The 22,766-nt window shown below is 35.5% G+C and overlaps 2 pseudogenes; both read left to right on the top strand.

The window, feature by feature from the left end:
* Window positions 1–12,952: 12,952 nt before the first annotated feature.
* Window positions 12,953–13,444, top strand: LOC149191286 (O-fucosyltransferase 23 pseudogene; annotated as a pseudogene).
* A 3,525-nt stretch (window positions 13,445–16,969) lies between these two features.
* On the top strand, window positions 16,970–20,574 carry LOC149191287 (O-fucosyltransferase 23 pseudogene; annotated as a pseudogene).
* Window positions 20,575–22,766: the final 2,192 nt, after the last annotated feature.

The raw sequence follows: 22,766 nt of genomic DNA on the forward strand, positions 1-22,766 counted from the left end.
TAGATGTGAGGAATTCAAAATGATAGGGTTTGAATTTTTGTTTCAATCATTAGCATCCATAAACCACCATCCCTTATCACAAAAATGGATGAAACATTGAGATGTCGACCCTACCTGGCGAATCCACACAAATAAATGGCAATTTGGAGAAATTTGAAACGTTTTCGGGCTTTCAGGTGTATGTGCCGCGCCGCATACCCAACGCGCCGCGTCGTGCCAGTGCGCTACACCCGTTCAAAATTACACTGGACAATTTCTCCCTGTACGCCGCAGCACCTACTCTATGCGCCACGCCGGCCAAATTTCCTCCAACATCACCCAAATCGCACACTAACTCTACCAATTTTCTTTGAATGGCTTCTCTTTGGTCTTGGCATACAAATGACATTGATTTTCATGAAAATATCTTTATAAAGACATGGATTAGATTTTTGACTCTCCAAGACCCATCTTTGTAATGTTTTGGCATTGGCACTTTTTCCATTTTAATACAACTCTGTTTTTAAAATTTCCTTTTTGATTTTTTGACTGAAATGATGAAATTCTTGGAAATTTTTTGCAGGGATAGCTGACATGGAATTTGGCAAAGGAGACCAGGGCTGCGCCTGAAGAATTCAACAACTGAAAACTCTTGAAAATTATTACAAAGGACAAAATGTTGACTTTTCTTCAAAACAGAGTTTTGAAGAACAGTCATAATCCATCCATATGATGATGAAATTCGTGAAATAAAAAACATGTGTAGAACCTCCCTCTGACCTGCTGGCATTTGGACACTTTAACGACTCAATTTGTGAAACCCTAGACCTATGATTGACATGACTCTTTTCCCATTAAAAGATCAAACATTGACTGTCATGGACTTTAATAAACATTGATGAAAAGACTTAAGCCAACAGGTACAAGACATGAGGGGAATGAATGTCAAAGCCCTTCCGTCAAATTTATGGCATGCTCCTAGCGGAATGCAAGTGATCGAGCAGGATGGGACACCTAAAAATGAAATGCAAAAAGAGTTTTGATCTCTGACGGAGGACTGACAAGACCGACTCTAACAGATTTGACTTCTGATGGTGAACAAAGGTCAAATACAAAGTGGTTGTGAACCACTCACCTAGTTACTCCATTTTCAAATTGTCCAGAGTTTAGAACATCTATGGTGAATCCACTATCCAAATAATTTAGAGTTTAAGGTATGTATCCATTTGACTAATCAATCAAGATGACAGGGTATGTGGCAAACCTGTTTCTATTGAAGGTTTTAAGGAATATTGGGACAATTTTGATGATGATTAGTTTGATGAAGCGTTTTCAATATTTTTATGTATTTATTTAAATTCATGCAAATGTTCTCCCATAAATAAAACTCTTTTTCGTGGAAAATTTATTATAAGACTTGAGAAAGATGTTGAGGTCTTAGAAGCTCAAATACAGTCTCACAAATTCCAAGATTGAAGTCAATCTTTTGAAAGCTTTTTCTAGCCAAAAAAGGGAGGTAGTGTTGCGCTCGTTTCTCACGACTGAAGAATGTTTTGTTTTATAACAAGAATTTGATAATTCACAGTTAGAACGATCATTTGACATAAGTACAACACATGAACAAACCAACCATAACAATTAATGTAGAAATTATCTAATTCTCCATAAATCTCGCTCTAAGACCATGTAGAAAATCTGACTGTAGGTTAACCCGATAATGCAATATAAATCAAATCAGAATATTATAACCTACTTCTACTATCAATTTGCGGAAGCTTAAAGATCGAGTTGAACAATATAATCAAAAGAAGAAGAATCAATCGCACAATACACATGAATATACTTTGGGGAAAGCCTCAGCTAAAAACCCCACTATCTGTATTATCATACAAGTTGGAAATACTTAGGAACTATATAAAGCCTTAACTCTCATAGCTATCCAGCTCTCAGTACAATTCTCACAGATTCTCACAAGCAATCCTAGCTTCTCACAAGCCTTCCTCTCTACCCTCCAAGCTCCTATTTCCTTGCGTTGTTCCTTTAGGATGATCTCCTTCAACCAAGTGGAAAAACTCGATTTACCAAGTGGATGATCTCCTGATCTCACACACTTTCAGAACTACACAATCCTCAAGTAATGATTCCTTCTACATGCATGAGTTTTCTTTATAGGAAAACACATGCAACTGATAGTACATTGTCCTTATCTTTAATCTCAACTGGGTCTTTCTCAGAATAGACATGCATCAGTTTCTGATGAGGGAATCTTCAGTTAATTGGAGTACACTAGTTGAGTGCATGCATGCATCAACTGACTATTAACTCTCTATTATTTCCTCAAACAATTTGGAACTAATTTAACTGGACTTAACTTAGTAAACTGAGTTAACTAATTACAACTCAAATATAACTCAATCTTATCTCCTTAATTTAAGGGATAACTCTTTCATGACTTCAGAAAGACTTCTAACTTGAATTTCTCCAACTAATTAAGTCAAAATAACTTAATTAATTGTTTCCAAGTAGTTGTTAAGACTAAATTAGATTTTAATTCACAATTTAATTCAAGGAAAAATTAAATTGGAATATTCTTGTTGCCACATTTCAACACTCCCTCTCAACAAGAAAGAGATTATCTGCCACCTGATCCTGTCTCTATGGAACTCAAATTTACACTTTGACAATGCCTTTTTCAAAATGTCAACATCTTGCTCCTCTATCGAAATATACTGCAGAAACATGATCCTACCATCATCAGCAGCTTGTTTTACCTTGTAAATCCAATGGGAACTCACAACTGACTTGTTCTTCAGTCTCAGAACCATGTCCCAAACACTGTTATGAGCTATGGAGTCATACTCCTCCACCATAGCATCAACCCAAATCAGTTGCTACACTACTTCCTCAAAGGAAGATGGCTCGGTCTCAACGCATTCCCCAGCAAGGGCCATGTATCCAGTGTACCTCTCAGGTGACCTCCTCTGTCTGTGCTGATAAGATGGTGCTCCCACATTCTCTCTCGCATCCTCCAACAATCTATCAACTTCTCTTGTGCGCTTTCATCCATCTCTGGAAGACTCTGCTTGAGTGGATGTCTCCACTCCCGGAACCTCTGCATGCGGCTACTCCGCATCAGCCTAAGGCTCCTCCTCCTTAGGAACCAACAGTTCCTCCACAGCCTGTAGATGGAGCTCCCTCTCAAGGGAAACTTGCATGGCCTTCTTCTCATCAAACTTGAGATCTCTATGAACCATTTTCCTCCAACTAGTAGGCAAGTACACCCGATAGTTGTGAGGTGTATCAGTGTACCCCACAAATATCCCCAACTCTGCTATCAGCTCAATCTTCTTTCGTGCATCCTTTGTCACATGGAAATATACTAATGATTCAAAGATCCTGAAGTTACCCACATCTGGTCTCTTACCGGAGAAAGCTTCCTCTAGTGTCTTCATCCCAAGTATGCGATGTGAGCTTTTATTCTACAAATAGACTGTTGTGTTGCATGCCTCAGCCCACAAGTGAAGTGGTAGGCCTTGGTCATGCAGAATCACCCGTGCTGCCCCTATGATTGTTCTATTCTTCCTCTTGGCCACCCCATTCTGCTATGGGTTATGAGGTGTCATCAACTCTCGTTTAATTCCTTCTTCTACACAGAAGTCCTTAAACTTTTGAGAGACATATTCTCCACCATTGTCACTTCTCAAGGACTTGATCTTCTTCCCTGACTCTTTCTCGACCAAAGCTTTGAACTCACAAAACTTTGTGAAGGTTTGATCCTTCTTCTGCATGAAATAAATCCAGCATTTATGAGAATAATCATCAATTAAAATCACAAAATACCTTTTCTTCGTTGTGGATGCCATCGAGAATGGTCCACACACATCAGTATAAAATCGCTCTAAGAGAGCCTTTGCTCGACTTTCTCGATCATGAAAGGAAGACTTGGTGTACTTTCCCAGGGTACAAACTTTGCATGTGTCAACTTGCTCAAGTTTACCTTTTGGAATTCCTCTAGATATCTGCTGCATTATCTTCAAAGCCCCATGATGCAAATGGCCCAACTGCTTGTGCTACAACTCACCAATGTCTGGGCTTTGCACCAATTCTGCTTTCATACTCAATGTTGTACAATCATCTACCTCTGTTTTATAGAGATTCTTCACCTGAGTCCCTATCCTCTTGGTCTGACCTGTGGCTTTGTGTCTTAGGAACACCTTTCCTTTACTGAAGACAACATCGTAGCCTTTGTCTTCCAACATTACGACTGATACCAAGTTCTTCTTCAATCCAGGCACATACATCACACCTGTCATGGTGAGGGAGCTCCATGCTCCCTCTAGAAAGCAACCGTACCAACTCTTGAAACACTATACCTTCCCTCATCACCCATCTCTATGCTCATCTTGAGGTCTTTCTCCTCCAAGGTAATGAATAAACTTTTATCGCCAGTCATGTGGAATGAGGCTTCACTGTCAAGATACCAGACATAACCCATTATCGATGACACCATGCATGCGATGAGGGTAAATTCCATTTTGAATTGAAAGGCTAATGCCTCACCTTCCGATCCTTCCGAGGATCCCTTCTTGGACTTCTTCAATGGGCAATTAGTTGCATAATGTCCCCTATCGTGACAATTAAAGCATCTTACTTTAGACTTGTCACCCTTCTTCCCTCCATGAGAAGAATTCGATTTGGAATGGGAAGCCTTCCCCTTCCCTTTCTTTGCCTTAATTTCTAAGGCCAGATTTTCTTCATCATCATCCTTGGATGAAGAACCATCTCGTGTGCTCCTCTTGATCTCCTCCTGCATCAGATCCGATCACAGCCGTTCCCAATCTGGCAGTTTCTCCCTTCCATTCACAGAGTCCTAGTAGCTATTCCAGCTCTTTGGAAGGCCAAGGAGAGCAAAGCTCACTATATCATCATCAACAGTAGTTATTTCCACATTGATAAGCTCATCTCTACAAGTGGTGAGCTTGTTCAGATATGTGGAAATAGAATTGCCCTTCTCCATCTTGATTCTTTGAAGTTTATCCTTGAGTGCCAATTTCCTTTGGTTGCTATTGTTCTAGTAGAGGTCCTTCAATGTCTTCCACATTGAAAATGGAGTATCCTTCCCATGGAGACTCGAGACAATATGGTCTCTAAATCCCTCAAGGATGATCCGTCTTGCCTTCGCCACGCACTTCTTCCACTCAGCCAACTCTTGTGCATTAGTTGAAGTTGGCTTTAGGATTTCTTGATCAATGAAATCCTTCAAGCCATTGCCTTCTAAAATAGCCTCCATTATATCTTTCCATGCTATGTAATTCGAGCTACATTCCAAGGCATACTTGAGTCTCAAGCCATAGAATGCCATTGGCCAACCTTGAAGTATGATATGAATTCGATTTGCACCTGCAACCCCGAACTTCAAACTTCGAATTCTCTTCTCAATATACTGTTCACAACTCCGATAAACTTGCCTCTGATAAACTTGGCTCTGATACCATGTAGAAATTCTCTAATTCTCTACAAATCTCGCTCTAAGACCATGTAGAAAATCTGACTGTAGGTTAACCCAATAATGCAATATAAATCAAAGCAGAATACAATAACCTACTTCTACTATCAATTTGTGGAAGCTTAAAGATCAAGCTGAACAATATAACCAAAAGAAGAAGAATCAATCGCACAATACACATGAAAATACTTTGGGGAAAGCCTCAGCTAAAAACCTCACTATCTGTATTATCATACAAGGTGGAAATACATAGGAATTATACAAAGCCTTAGCTCTCATAGCTATCCATCTCTCAGTACAATTCTCACTGATGCTCACAGGCAATCCTAGCTTCTCACAAGCCTTCCTCTCTACCCTCCAAGATCCTATTTCCTTACATTGTTCCTCTATGATGATCTCCTTGAACCAAGTGGAAAAACTCGATTTACCAAGTGGATGATCTCTTGATCTCACACACTGTCAAAACTGTGTAATCCTTGAGGAATGATTCCTTCTGCATGCATGAGTTTTCTTTATAGGAAAACACATGCAAATGATAGTACATTGTCCTTGTCTTTAATCTCAACTGGGTCTTTCTCAGAATAGACATGCATGAGTTTCTGATGAGGGAATCTTCAGTTAACTGGAGTACACTAGTTGAGTGCATGCATGCATCAATTGACTGTTAACTCTCTATTAGTTCCTCAAATAGTTTGGAACTAATTTAACTGGACTTAACTTAGTAAACTGAGTTAACTAGTTACAACTCAAATATAACTCAATCTTATCTCCGTAATTTAAGGCTTATCTCCTTAATTTAAGGGATAACTCTTGCATGACTTCAGAAAGACTTCTAACTTGAATTTCTCCAACTAATTAAGTCAAAATAACTTAATTAATTATTTCCAAGTAGTTGTTAAGACTAAATTCGATTTTAATTCACAATTTAATTCAAGCACAAATTAAATTGGAATATTCTTGTTGCCATATTTCAGCGGTTAATTTACAGATTTACCTTGAAGATCATCAAATAAAACATTACTTTTTTGATCATGTAGTTGATTATATGGAAAGATTTTTCAACTTTAATTTTCAACCATGTCTCTACTGTGAGAAGAAAATTTATAAATAGTTTCCAATATCCTTCTATTGTTCGATTTTCATTCTGCTGAAGCACTGTCAAGCAGTCCATTTATTTGAACAACTATTTTATTTGCTTCACTGATATTTTTGTATCACTTGATTTCAACAGTTTTTCAACATGTTAGAGTAGGAAATAGTGTGCAATAACCTTGTTGGGAAAAGAATTTGTTTCAGTCCAATTTTCAACATTCAATTTTTAACATGGTTAGTTTCAACTTTCAGTTTTCTTTTAGATTGAGCAGGCACAACTTGCAGGTGAATTTCAGGTTGCATAGAGAGGTTGGGCACAACCCAATGGTCTAGGCACTTGGTATCCAATTTCTTTGTTTCCTGACAAGGAGGACAACAACCTTACTAGAGATAGTTGTTATCTCAGTTTTGCTTCATATTTTTAAGTTTAGTAGTATGATTTTTTATTATTCAAAAAAAAAAATTAAGGCACTTACAGTGGGATTGTCAATGCCAATTGTAAAATGTTGAATAAAGGCACTAACAAATGGATTATTAATGCCATTTTTTAAATTTTTTGAATAAAAACACTGACAATTGGATTATCAACGACAACTGTAAAATTGATTTTTTTATAAATCAAAGCGGTAAAAAATCACACGTTAGAACAGGAGTGGGTCCCCGATCAAGTGAGTGTTGAGAATTAATTTGTTGATGTTGGTTCAGAAAATTTGAAACAATGGCACTGGCAAATCAAATGTCAACAAAAACTTTGTTTTACTCTATCTTTTCCTGTAAAAGGTAGTAGCTTCGGGCGCAGTTTCCGCACAGAGATGACTTTTTTAAAACAAAAGATGTTTTGGAGGGAACGAACCAATGAAAAAAAACCTCCCTCAATTTTATAACAACTATCATGGTTTGAGAGAGTCAAATGGATCTTTGCAGCCTATCTTTCAAGAATTTTTTCTATATTTAGAAAAATGGCTAATCAACTTTTAGTTGGAGAGCCACCTCATCAAATTCGACTTGGGGATCCTTAGCTTCAACTAGGTATTCAACAACAAAATACTTCTCAAATACAAAATATTATCATTTTGTTTTATGATTGAACATTGTAATGTATTTAGTTTTAATTAGAGATTTACTTAGCTATTTTTGGACTTTGTAATTAAGGTTTTTTTCTGAAAACATGGTTATGGTTTTGTAATTACTCTATAAAGTTGATAACGAAAAAAAAACCAAGGGTTGGGCTTTTTTGGAAAAAACCTTCTTGTGTACTATGTGTTGTGATCATATAAGATTATACAACAATTTTATGTGAGCAAGTGGTAAAAATTCATGTGTTCATGACTCCTTATCTGTTTTATGAGATTTATATGTTCTTCAATATTTGAATACAAATTTTTTGAGTTGGAATTCATACGTGTGTGCTCCAAATCCATTTATTCAAATATTTATTACCTTTTTGTCATCCAAAGATTACAATAGTTACTATTGGTACTCTTTCCTTGGGGAACTCTGTTATTTTCTTCTATTCTTTGATTTCTAAACTTGTCAAAGGAGATGTTACTATATTTATTTTTCTTATACTCGCTCACAGAACCCGTGGTTAACATAAGATTGACCGGGTCAGACTCCATGCCCAATAGTGAAATTTCCTACAATCCAACCAGCCTTAGTTCTTCTCAATTAAATCTGGCTAATGAGCTTATAAACCAACTATTGAGGTGGAATTGGGTAGTTGAGTTAAGGAGATATCTCTCTCCATATTGAAGGGCCAAATTTCAATCCAAAGTGGTTAGAGGTTACCTTATTTTTTCCCCTCTACAATCGAGGTTTTTTTCTAAGTGACAATAGGTCCAAGATCGAAACCAAAGAAACTTGAAAATGGTAGACCATAAAAATCATTTTCATGAAGTTGTATCAGAGCATTAAATATTCCTAAGTGTAGTGTGGAGGAGAAGAAGTAAGAAGGTGCAAGCTGATTGAAGATCTGGTAAGAGATTTGTTTTCTCTGTGTAGGTGACAACAAAGGAAGGTGAGAAGATTTATAATAGCCTAAAGCAAGGAGTGATTAAATGGTTCCAAGGAAAGAACTAGGAAAATACGAAAAACTCAAACACAGGAGAAAGTTTAGTGAAGTATAATGTAGCAAGGTGGATATTTGTTACTACAGAGTCATGTTACATCTCATGAGTTGAAATTGATATGAGAAGACTAGAATGCATATGACTAGGAGGTTATAAATTTATGTGACTTGGGAGTCTGATGCATAAGCATCAACTTATCCTCCAAGAAATCAATGAAAACAAATTCTAGAAGGTGAAAAGATGGAAAGCACATCTGTCAAAAGGCAAGGGATTTGTTAATTTGCTATTTAAAAGCATGAAAATCATATTCATGAGGGATCTTAGGAATTTGCTATGAGTTATGAGAAAATGATGGATTTGAAATGATCCACAACGATGTATTTTATTTTCTATAAATTATAAGCCTTCAAATAATGAAAAAGGGGCAAGTCATGATGTAGTCAAGAAAAAGAGTGGCTAGGGCCACAAAGCCCATGCGTATTCTAGTCGAGCTCAAATGTTAATGAAGTGATATAATTATGTGTACTCTAATTTTTTTTATGCTTTAATCTTACATGTGCAACCATGTTTATTCATAAGTTTGAATGTATGTGAATGGTGAACAAAGTTCCCAAGAACTTCGTTGTAAACTAAAGCATGATAGAACCTGAGTCTTTATAGGTGTCAAATCTACCAATAGATTGGGTTATTACAGAGTGAGTGTGCAAACTGTGATAGAGCAGTGAGGAGGTCCATTTTCGATCACTTAAATGATCGATGGTGATATGTTGAGGAATTGATGCTACATGTGAATGACTATGTGATCCCAACATTAGGAATTGACATTGCATGTAAACATTTGTGTGTGTCTAGCATGACGAATTGATGTTGTATTTAGACTAATGGGTGCCAAGCGTGAGGAGATTGTAATGTTTCTAGTTTTAACTTGATCGTTGAATTGACCTAATCAATGGAGTTAACCTTTTGAGTGTTACGTGCTCAGTCACTCTTGAAATTTAATTTTTGAGCATACATTAATTCAGATCAAGGAGAATAGACATAATTACGCCATTGCGTGAAATTGTGATGGCAAGTGCGATAAATAAAGCAACACTAGACCAGGTCAAACCCTACATAAATTTTTTAGGGCTCTCGGGCACTATTGAGAGATTATGACATAGAGATAGTGTGGGATCTGAGAGCTCCATTGTTATAAAGAAGAATATCATGGGCCCATAACCCACAAGTCCAAGATCAAAATTAAAGAAACTTGAAAATGATAGTCCTTAGGAATTGTTTTCATCAAATACACTTAAGGGTGTATCTACTTATTGGAACTTTGTATCATTTTATAAATGAATGAAAATTACTATTTTTTCCTATGGAAAAAATAATATTATAAAAATATTATATTTTTTATTAATTTATTTTTATTGAAAAAAAATCATATTTTTTTTCATTATTTTAATTTTAATTTTTTAAATTTTCCTTAATATCCAACAATAAAACAATACAACATAATAAGTTTAACTTTAAAATTACAAAATAAACAAGGGCTACATAGTAGCTAGAACCTACAGCTTAGCTTAAATATAGCTTAATTAAACTAAAAAACAATAAAGACAAATATTTATATATGTGAAAAAAATTATTATTAATATAAAATCTTGCACTAATTTCCAAAAAAAAGGAAAAAATAAAAAGACAAAGACTTCATCAAAAAAATAAAACCACTGATAAAATATTGTATTGTTGAATGTCATCCCAAAAAAGAAATTTGATCAACTAATATTGTTTATATTAACTATTATACACTTTAAATATATTATTTTAATATATATTTATATGTTTTATTTTTTATTAATATATATAATTTTTTATAATTAAGTTTATTAAAATATGTTTTTAATATGATAATAAGTCATCTTAAATTGAAAATATGGAGAAAAAAAGTCATGAAAATGGAAATACTAGAAAAAAATAAAAATCTAGATAAAAAAGAAATAAAACTAAAAACTAAAAATTAGTAACTATTAGAAATGGAAGTTGCTAAACAACCCATAATAAGACCTCAACCAATCATGTTACACAAATAAATTTAAATAATAATAATAAATAACAAAAATTGAATTCCCATTGTTAAAATATGGATAAGCTGCACAAATTTTTTGTCAAAGGCAAACTGATAGGAAGTCAAACAAGACCTCATTACACAAATAAATTTAAATAATAATAATAAATTAAAAAAATTGAATTCCCAATGTTAAACTATGGATAAACTACACAAATTTTTGGTCAAAGGCAAACTAATAGGGAGTCAAAGCAAAAATGAAGTTACTAAACAATCCATAATAAGGCTATCATGTTACAAATAAATAAATTTAAATAATAATAATAAATATCAAAATTTGAATTCCCAATGTTAAACCATGGATAAGCAGCATAAGTTTTTGGTCAAAGGCAAACTAATACTCAGTCAAAGCAAAAATGAAATTATCCCAAGATCGTACCCGACCACAAATTTAATTTAAATTTTTGGTGGAACCATGTAAAAATTTAAAAACTAGACTTTAAATTTACAAAAACAAAATAAATAATGTGAAAAATATAACTAAAAAATAATACGATCGCACAGCCTAGGACATATCAGCAAACTAATTATCCGAGGATCCCACCCGGCATATCACCAAACTAATTATCCAAGGATCGCACCCGCCATATCGGCAAACTAATTACCCGAGGATTGCACCCGGCCAATTGGCATAATTTTTTAATATGTCTCCTCCTCCTAACACAGTGCACAACCACCCCCGTGAGGTTTGATCTTGGGTAACCTTGTTAAGGAGACCCATCCTCAACCAGTTGTACTAATAAGACTTGACAATTTTCAAAAATTTATAATTTTAAAATAAATTTATATTAAAATTATGAAAAGTAAAATTTAGTTATTTTTTCATCTCTTCCTTTCTTTTTTCAAAATTTCAAAATACAATCACGAATGATATATTTTTAAATGTATTATTTCATTAATTTTTTATTATGCTAATAAATATATCTATTTTGGAATAAACATTTTTGAATTTTAATTGAATTATCAATAAATATTAAATGGATAGTAGGGATTTAGCTTCCACAAAATACCCTAGAATATCCATAGTAATATACCGAAACCAAATATTGAGATTTATATCCAAAATAGTTATGATTTTTTGTCTTTTTAATTAACTTGTTTAATTTAATAAAAAATGTCATATAAATAAGTGTAATATGAAGTGAGTTATGAATTTTTTGGACATATGGTATTGAAAAACCATAATATCCACCTATGGTATTGTAACAAAACCAATCTCCATAGTTAAGAATCTTTTATATATATATATATATATATATATATATATATATATATAACTAACACTATTTATTTTTGTAATTAATAATAATAATAATTTAGTTAGTTTTTAATGATTTTTTTACTTTTAACTATGTGAGATGTATTATGAAATAGATATTCTAATGTTTATTGTGAATCTATGTATATTAGTATTTGGAAACTTTTTTTATTTATATGACTACTCTAGTTTATTAATTAATATTATCTCATAATTAATTCCTTAATTACTAATTACTAATTTTTAAATTATTATTCCACCCATCCCAAATTGCATATACCGCTTACTTTCAACAAAGTAGTTTGTTAATGTGAAAAAATATTTCTTTCTTTTGCATCATAAATGACCATATAAATAACAATATGAATGTGTTAAAATAAACACACATAAATATTAGAAGTAAAAATTGGTTAAAATATTCATTTTATTGAAGATAATTAGGCCGATAGGCCTTTCCTTTGAAAGGGACTTTCGTCGTCCTTTTGATTCTCACGTTGACACCTGGCGGGCTGGGCAATTTGCTTAATATTGGTTCAAGCTTGATTCTCATGCTGAGACCTGGTCGATCGCCTCTTCTCGCTCCATCGTTTCAGTTCCCTCTGCAACGGCTTCGTTCGCATAAGCAGCATGAATTCCCGTAATTTTTCCGATGTTTTCGTTGTGGCTAAGGGGAGTGGGCGGCGGTGGACAGTGGAAAAGGAACCACCTATTATTATTGATCCAGTAGTTATTGAAACCACCCTCCTGTTTTAACTTAGCTGTGCGCTTTCAAAGCTCGCAACCTTCTGTGCTCGGCTTCAATTGAGATGTCGTTGAATTCGATTCGTTATTGTTGATCCAGTAGTTGTTGAATTCACCCTCCTGTTTTAACTTAGCTGTGCGCTTTCAAAGCTCGCAACCTTCTGTGCTCGCTTCAATTGCATTGGCCTGTTTTTATTATGCCAGAGTCTTTGAATGCCTCGTTCTTGTTGATAATTTGTCTGCCGAAGTCTCCAGAGTTCTGTATCCAAGTAAAGAGCTTAAGCTCTCGAACTGGAATTGATCAGAATAAAATCAGAATGAGCCCATTCATATTTCAACCCAAATATGTGGCGGTTCATATGAGAATTGAGAAAGACTGGATGATCCATTGCAAGAAGCTTGAGATGAGGTCTAGAGCTAGAAATGGCAAGGACTTGAAAATTTGCAGTAGTAAGGAGGAAATAATGAAGAGGGTCGCTCACATTCCTGGACTGGAGAAGCCATCTGTTGTTTATCTGGCTGTTGCCGACGATCTTTTAGAGGACATGGTGCTGTTAGAGGGATGGAGTGACTTCTTAGCCCCTTACGAAAAGAAGAAACTGGGTGTGCTGGATATCTACTCAAAGTATCCCTATCTCATTCAATCTGCAATTGATTATGAAGTATGCCTGGCCTTCATCCTTCAGTGACGGGCGGAACATGGGCTTCATTTCTGTTATGGGCGGAGGGTTATTATGGGCGGAGAGCTTGAGAACCCTCGTCTTCATTGTTACAAGTACAGGCTATCCTGATAGTTTACGTTGTTACAGGTAAACGCTATGTTGATATCTCCTTCATTATCAGAGGTAAACGCTATGCTGATATCTCCTTCACTATCAGAAGATATGTTAATCTATTTTGTATATATTTATGGTGAAAAATCCTTCTAGACTGATCCTCTGTTCAATGTTTAGTTGTTCGTTCATTATTAATAATTTTTTTGTAATGCTTACTTGTTCTTTAATTAGAATAATCTAATTCGACGAATGAGACCCCTGGTGGTGTTGTTGACTCGTCACCAAGTTAACTCAGCCCGTTTTATCAGCCAAGCCAGATTTGGTTCATGGGCCAAGCTTAGGGCGCTATGGCCACTAGAGTTTGAACCTGGGTATTTAGTGTTGTTAATCACTAGATCACAGTCTGATGGACATAGTTTTCGACCAAAGTAGCAAGATTTGATTGTATTGTCGTTTGTTGAATGGAAATTCGGCAGTCTTACAAAATTTGGTGAATTTTCTATAGTACGAACATGGTATGATCAAAGCAGTTTTTTATTGCCCTTGCTAATATACTTCATGTCTTTGATACCCAGATTGACCTATAAACCCCACAAAACCATGAAAACCCTGAAAATATTAAGGCAAAAAAACTTTAAAAAGATCTTTAAATATAAAATAAATAGTGAAATTTTCAAGAAACGAATTATTTTTCTTATTTACTCTGTTCCTGAGTTTGAAATTCCTCCAAAATTTGGAACAAAATTCATATTTTTCGTATCTATACTTCCATATTGGGGATTGTATAAGATTTTTTTGTTACATATTTTGTCCGTATTGGGTCGTGTTTGGATTCGAATCTTGCTATGATGCCTTTGACTGATAGAGTTTGTTTTGGAAAAAGATCAGTATTTTATCTTTGGGTGAAATTTTTTTTGTATTTGTTTTAGTTTCTATAATTTCTCATTCTCAATTCTGACCTTGCCAAACCATTTGCAGAGTCGAGTCTAGCTACTTTTCTTCAAGCTATGATCGAGTTGTGCAATTTTTTCTTAATAATGCTTCAAATGGTAATTGGAAATATGCCTACTGAAATTTGTGGAGTTAGTGTTTGGTTTCACTTGTTAAGGGTTTGGTTTGTGAAAATTCTATAAATAGTCAAGCATATTGTGGCACCAATTTTGTGAACCTGCATATATTAACCAACCAGAGGCTGACAGTTATTAGTTTGATCCTTGTTGACTTTTTACCATGCATGCAGTGGTCCTTAGCCATCATTGCCATTTAAAGATGTATGCAGTTTTGGAATTGGTTTTTGATTGTTTTGATCATTTGCGAAAACTGCGTTTTATATTACAGAATGACCAAAAATACATCAATATTTTGCTCACCTGCACAGTTTGGACTAGATTGTTCCCCCTGTAAATAACATATTTACCATGTTTTATAAAATGAATGAGTCAGAGCAGAGCAAGCAAACTGGTATCTAAGGTTTTCATAGTCAGGTAGTTGTAGCCATTTATATTGATTGATTGCACAATCCATATTTGGATTATATTCACATTAGTTATGCAGTCTGAAGCTTCTATAAAACCATGACAATAACCCTAAGCTTAACATGATTTGTGCCTAACAGTGCTTCGTGGCTTTTTCTTTTCTGCTTCTTAAACAAGTTATTATCCTGGTAAGAAAGAGGAAAATAAAAGAAATGTTGCCATATAAACTTCACTTAAGAATCTTCGTGTGATCACAAGGGTCAAGCAACCTATCAGGGGTTTTCATTTCCAGAGAAAACACAAAATAGCAACGAAATAGACTAAAGGCACAACTGACTTTGGACTTGAAGAAGATGGACAGTTTGGCAGTAGTGAACCTCAACTAATTGCATTCATATTCCTCCCTTCTATGAGTGAACTAAGTATAAGTTTATCAAATCACATATTGTGAATAATAAATTCCCCAGTTTTGTAAATGATATGTATCTTTTTACATAATCATCTTATGTCAAAAATGTAAAGAGAAAACAGTTTATATATGTGTGTGCGAAACAATTAACTATTTTGCAACGAAGAGGAAGCACAATAATATTTCATTGCCCCTGATTGTTTATTTTATTGAAATAGAACACCAAGGACATTGTCCATGACATTGATGCCGGAGTTGGCTAGGGCAATCCCTCTTTTGGAAAGATTCCAGGTATTATCATATTCTGATGTTCCGAAAAGAATTTATTTTGCAAAGTAGTCGAAGAATTTTAAACAATAGCTGGGAGAGATTATTTTGTTATATTCAATGAACAAGGTGATGCATAATATTAAATATTTTTGTTGAATGACCTCAGTATTTTTGTTGATGTTCCAAGCATTTCCTTATTTTGTATCTGTTGAGATTCATTGCAATTTGAATTTAGCAGTTTAGGTGACTTGGATCCCTGGTTTGTGTGTTTTGCTATGTTAGGTTGAAGGGTTCATTAGATCCATGCAAAAGCAAATGCAGTCTGGGAAAACGTGGGTTTTTCTCAAAGAGGTCTGTGGTACCACAGGGTCGAGAGAAATTCACGTTGGAGGACATGCTCTGCTTTCAAAGAGTAAGGATATGTATCTATTTTCTATGATTTGCAAATCTGCATCACTTGTAGCAACTTCTACGATCGTTTAAATTCTAAAGAGATATGCATGTGTGTAACTTTCATTTGTCAGTAAGATATCTTCAGAATAACATGTTGCATGTTTATTGAATATTTTCTAACTCTTTTGTGGCGTGCGAAATTTAACTTACCAGAGAAAATCGCCAATGTTCCCAACTAAGCAAGATTCTCAATTTATATCCGTAGACCACACTTAGCTTTTACCACTGCTTAAATGTGGACGATTTGTCTGTAAAGGAATAGTGATGGATATATGAAACTAAAACTTATTTATGTATGAAGTGTGTATACAGATGAGATGAATATTCTCAATCCGAATCTGGAAAAAGTTGCCCACCCGTGTTACCGCGGGTTGTCAATAAAGTGTCTTACTCGTGAAGATAATAAAGATCCTCACTTATGCTACTCGCTTACGCTACGATGACATATCGTTGTCTTAATGAAATTGGTGTTTCATTGATTTGAGGGTCTCCCATTATAACATGCAATTCAGAATTTGTGATTATTTCATACTCTCAGTTTGAATATTTGTGATTATTTCATCCTTCAGTTATGGGCGGAACTCGTCATGGTGTTCATTTCTATTATGGGCGGAATACATATGATATATGAAATATATATATGTATAAATGCATTCTTTTACCATTTTTCCAATTTCCATATTATTTTTCTAATTTAAAAACAACACTATGAGACTCGAAAATGTAGAAAAGCTATTCCCCTCAAATGTATCAGCCTGCGGGCATACTTCATAATCAATTGTAGATGACCCAATTTGCTTAGTATTTGTTTAGGCTTGATTCTCATGCTGACACCTGGTCGATCGCCTCTTCTCGCTCCATCATTTCAATTCCCTCTGCAACGGCTTCGTTCGCATAAGCAGCATGAATTCCCGTAATTTTTCCGATGTTTTCGTTGTGGCTAAGGGGAGTGGGTGACGGTGGACAGTGGAAAGGGATATGGCACAGCTAGAACAATGCAATACCCCTAAAAGCGATCGACATACTGTTATTAAATTGGAGGGTAAACACCCTTTTCTTTGGCACGACCATTGGCCTGTTCTTGATTATGCCAGAGTCTTTGAATGCCTGGTTCTTGTTGATAATTTGTTCGCCGAAGTCTCCAGAGTTGTATCCAAGCTAATGAGCTTAAGCTCTTGAACTGGAATTGATCAGAATAAAATCAGAATGAACCCATTCATATTTCAACCCAAATATGTGGCGGTTCATATGAGAATTGAGAAAGACTGGATGATTCATTGCAAGAAGCTTTAGATGAGGTCCAGAGCTAGAAATGGCAAGGACTTGAAAATTTGCAGTAGTAAGGAGGAAATAATGAAGAGGGTTGCTCACATTCCTGGACTGGAGAAGCCCTCTGTTGTTTATCTGGCTGTTGCCGACGATCTTTTAGAGGATAGGGTGCTGTTGGAGGGATGGAGTGATCTTACGAAAAGAAGAAACTGGGTGTGCTGGATATCTACTCAAAGTATCCCTATCTCATTCAATCTGCAATTGATTATGAAGTATGCCTGCAGGCTGATACATTTGAGGGGAATAGCTTTTCTACATGTTCGAGTCTCATAGTGTTGCAGAGGGCCATGAGAATGGATAGGGTGCAGGATTGTGAAGGTTCAACTGTGGCTTCTTATGCTTACAACATTGAAGGCCCAGCAGGAGGACCTAAAAGATGGGCAACCAACATGTCGGATTTGAGCCTTGCTGCTATTAGCTATGGATCTAATGAGGTCTCTTGCCAGTGAAAGACTAGAACCAGATTGTTCAATTTTAAGCAGATTCAGGCTTGAATCTCAACAAGGTGATTTCCTGTAACATTATTTTGTAAGCTGTATGCTACAAAGAAATTGCCTGGTCAATACCTCTTGCAGAAGCTACAATTTATGTGCATTTTGTATGATTCTTCCTCACGATCATGCTCTTCAAATATGATCTAATAGCAGAGAATGGGAGATTAATGGTGCCTCAATACCAATTGGTGTTGTTCAAAACAAATTGTTATATACTATTGTTAAATTGGGTCTATATTTATTTCAGAATTAATGAAGTTTGTTCTTGAAGATGTTTAGATGTTTGTTCTTGGGAGTTTATGTACATTGCAAACACACCCGGTATTTAGCCATCTCCATTCCCTATTAGGGTTTTATTGCACATCTCACGCTCTGTATCTCTGTGTTTTCTCGAATAGATGAATATATAATAAAGAAATAAGAGAATCACAAGTCTGATTGTTGACATTTTTTATTATTACCAAATCTTACATTAGTATTCTGCGTTAAACATAGATGTTTGTGTGAGGTCCTGGGCCTCAAATATACTTGACGAAGATGACACAGGCTGGGTTTTTTTGTTTCCTCTACAGTGCAAGATATTCAAGAGGGCAGTCTTTAATCAAATGGCTTGTCATTTGCTACAATTGCAAACACAGTTGGTATTTAGCCATAGGAATTCTCACTGAGGGTGTTGTTGCACATGTCATGTGCTGTACATCTTTGTGTTTTGAACTTGTTATCAGCCATTAATAGTTATATTCACAAATTGATGAATGTAAAGAAATACAAGAAACACGACTCTGGTTGTTGACTTTTCTTTCTTTATACACCAACCCATAGATTTGTATTGAATATAAATGTCTGTCTAAATGGAAGCTTTCATGGGTTGCATATAGGTACAAGATGGCAGAGGATTGCGCAGATGATGATGATGATGATAAATCATCAATCAGTGAGCTACGAAAAGCGACTAAGGAGGAGCTCAATCTGCACAATTCCTTGGCTGAGGTACAATTACATACTATGTTTTGCTGAGTTGTGCTTTTCTCTAAGATCAAATCATTATGTGTAGTTTCTGTTACATAAGCTTCCATATATCTAGTGTGATGCCTTGTATCTGAAGTTAAATGTGACTTTATGAGTTAATTGGTATTTGGATTCTGTGCTAGCTCAATGTGGTTTCCAGCAGGCAAAACATTTTTAAACTAATTCCCCTCTCTTTAGGGTCCGTAGTCAGCCAGAAAAAATAAATTGAATTGTATTCCATGCTTAAGACTACTTTAAGAACAGAGACCACAGCTTCTTCAGCAATCTCCCATCCACCAACCCTCTGATAAATCCAATGCTCTCATATATATGTGTGTGTGTTGTGCCATACATGAACTCTTGAGAAATTTCAAAAACCTTCACCTAATGCAATCCTCCAGGTTTTTCAAGACACCAAAGAAATCTACTTACGATCAGTTTCTTAAACATGGAAATTTTACAACACACTGCTTCCAAAACAGCCATCCAAAAGGTCATTACTATAATAGCTTGATTAGAAATAGATTGAATGAGAAGGTCTAGATGGGGTATTCAATCATCGCCATCCATCTATTCTGCATCCTCAGTGCTTACTTGGACAATATATCAGCCTTCATATTTATCCCTTGCAGACATGCTGAAAAGATAATGACATGGAATTTTTCCTTGCTTCTCTGATTCTGTCCAATGATGGGCCAGCTGCAAATTTTCCTAATTGAAATTTCCATTTGACCTCTCTGCAATGTGTTTGGAATCTCTTATCATCTGTAGACAATTTAAACCTTTCTCTATTGCTATTTTCAGAATCTACCAAAAAGCATAAAGCTCTTCTCTGTTGTTTGATCCATCTCCTACAGCTCTGCTTTCAAACTGATCTCGTAATTGTCTCTTAAAGTAATGCCTCATGATCCACAATAGCTGGGATTACCTTGACAAGCCTCGTTGAAATAACTCCACACTATTGTTATATATATATATCTGGGGATCTTAGTATTATTTGTTTCTTTTCCTTTAAAGGTGGCTGTGTCCCTTAATATGCATATCTATTCTTGTGTCAAACTTGATTAGTAATAACATCTTTGTTTTGAATTATTTTCATTTCTTGCTAGCCAAATAGCTCAACTCATTGTACAAGGACAGTCTGATGCCCACATGTAGTTAATACAGAATGTATTTTGAAAACTTGGATTTAGCTTTGTAGTGCTTGAATCATCATTTCATGTTGGTTTTCATTTGTTAGTAGCCAGATCATTTCTCTTACAATATGATTGTAATATCTTTTGTTTCTCTTACAATATGATTGTAATATCTTTTGTTTCTCTTATGTGGGAAATTTTGTACAGGAGTTCAAACAATGTATATAAATAGAAAGATGCAAAAAATGACAGTCAAATTTTGTACTCAGAATTATGACAAGAAAGCCCATGCTGGGTTTGTGAGGAAAGAGAGCTTCAACACCAGTTCTGTCTCCAACCGCCAAGATGATCAGTACGCTACTAACATGTTTAGTGAAGAATTTCTGCTATTCTCTTGTAATCTATAGGCCCCCAAAGCTCCTCATAGATGAGAATATTTGCAGGATGTTAATATTGTTGTAAGTTTGTAGTAGTTGTGGAATGACTTACTTTTGTGCTGCTTCTCATCTTCAACAAGAGTTTCTGTGGTGAATAAGCAGAATCCATGTCATGCCTTGTGAAGCAGCTCTCCACTGTGATAGCGTTCTTTGTAATGTCTCTGATAAATCCTTTAGACTTCTATTTCATTCTGTAATATGATGGGATTCACTCTCCAAGATTAGGGGATTCACTCTACAGAGTCCATGTCATACCTTCTGAATCAGCTCTCCACTTATGCTAATTTTCTCTGTAATGACCCTAATAAATCCTATATAATGAGATTTCATTTTGTAATATGATGGGATTTCACTCTACAAGATTGGTTTCAGTTTTACTTGTATTGTGGTATATGAAATTTCGCAGTTTTACAATTCCAAATTAATAATCCTATCGGCCTCTCTTTGTACCTTTTTCCTTATATAAATTAAAGGACCAACTATATAGTAAAAATACACCAGCAAACTATAATTTCATCCAACCATTCTTTTAAACTTCCTCATAGTTATCTTTGTGATAGTAATATTTGTAATAGTAATACGTGTGTAGTTGTAGTGGGTTATTAAAATCTACAACGACACCCGCTAGATGAAGGCGACGGAAGAGCTTCGACGTGAGACGTTGAGCTTGAATTGCAGAAGTAGATAACAACATTCTTAATGAGAAAGCGCTGAGGTCACCGTGTTGAACCAGAGAATGTCATTGTCATTGTTGCAATTAAGCGGATTTCTGTTCCATGGTTTTCCTATTTCTGTAGTCTCAGATCGTATAGCGTATTCAATGCCATGAAGGGATAATTGATTACCAAATTTCAATGTGATGCCCGGATAATTGATTGCCAAAGAATAATTGATTGCAAAATTTCAATGGTTGGAAGTTTAATTTGGGCTGAATTAAATTACTGGTGGCCCCTCGAGCTATTGTATAGGTTCATATTATTATCGCTGGAGTTTTCTAGGTGAAGTCACCGTCCTGCTTATATGCTACTGCTTTAGAGCTCTGGGCTTTTGACATTGGCAATGTTAATATTTGGTTTTTCTACTGTTTTGTGTTTGTGGACTCGCTCTTTCATGTTTGGGGTTCATATGGCTAGTTTCAGTGGGTTATATTGACCTGGGAGGGATAATATGTCTATCTTTGGACTTTTCTTAACGAAACTCATACACATTTTGTTGATTATTGCTATTGCATGCTACATACTTCTCTGTATCTATATGACCCATTTTCTTCATATGACTAAGGGGCCTAATGTCTATCGGGACAAAGATTACAAATCTATTTTATCTTTCATATAATTTTGGGGAAGATTCATGTCTGTATCCTATTAGTTTCCATTCTCTCATGAATAGGTGGATAAACTCGTTTATCATTTCCCGCCCTTGCAAATATTTTGGATTCTACTTTTGCAATCGGTGGTGGACTTGTATGGAATTTTGTTGTTGTTGTTGTTTTGATGATCTATAATTCTTTTATGCTTCTATGTCACTAGCCCGATTGCTACCTGTTTTCTCATATTCTGAATCGCATTGGTTCTGGCTTTGGAGTTCTGGTATTTTTGGCGTCGGTTTTTTACATTTCCAGTATGTTTCAAAATTTCTCAGGAGGTGGGTGAATTCTGCACTTTGATGGGGAAATCTTTCTACTGGCCATTACTTGCATGGTCTCCGATCCGATAGATCACGTGACGTGGACTTCACTTACTTGAGCCCAAATCGGGGTTCATATTATATAATTCATTGTTATTCTATATCCGGTTTTGGATTATGCACCGACGGCGGTACTATACTATCTGCAGGATGTGGGTATTATTCTTCGTCATCTGTCCTCCTTGGAGGTATGTACTTTTCCTGATCCCTAGGAGTTTGGCGGACATTCTCTGAGCGCTTTTCATTAAGGATTTTCAACCTTACTACCACCTTTCTTATCTAGATTGTCCTGCATCACATCTCTACACGTATTTGGTCGGTCTCCTTTATTTCACTGGAGGTATGGATGTGTTGGACTCTGACATGTCCGCAAAAGAGGCATTTATTCGTGCCACCGTGGTGGCCGAGTCCAATTTATGTCTTTCTTCTCGTATGGGTCGTTGGGGTGGTACACAGAATGTGCCTACTTGACATTCCAATCGTGATGATGTTCAGGTGACAGGTGGTGTGCATGCGTCCCTTGATTAACATGTCAACC

The sequence above is a fragment of the Pinus tabuliformis genome, chromosome 2_2 (genome assembly GCF_031772625.1).
Source record: "Pinus tabuliformis cultivar Carrire ecotype Pingquan chromosome 2_2, CPIR1, whole genome shotgun sequence".
NCBI lineage: Eukaryota > Viridiplantae > Streptophyta > Pinopsida > Pinales > Pinaceae > Pinus > Pinus tabuliformis.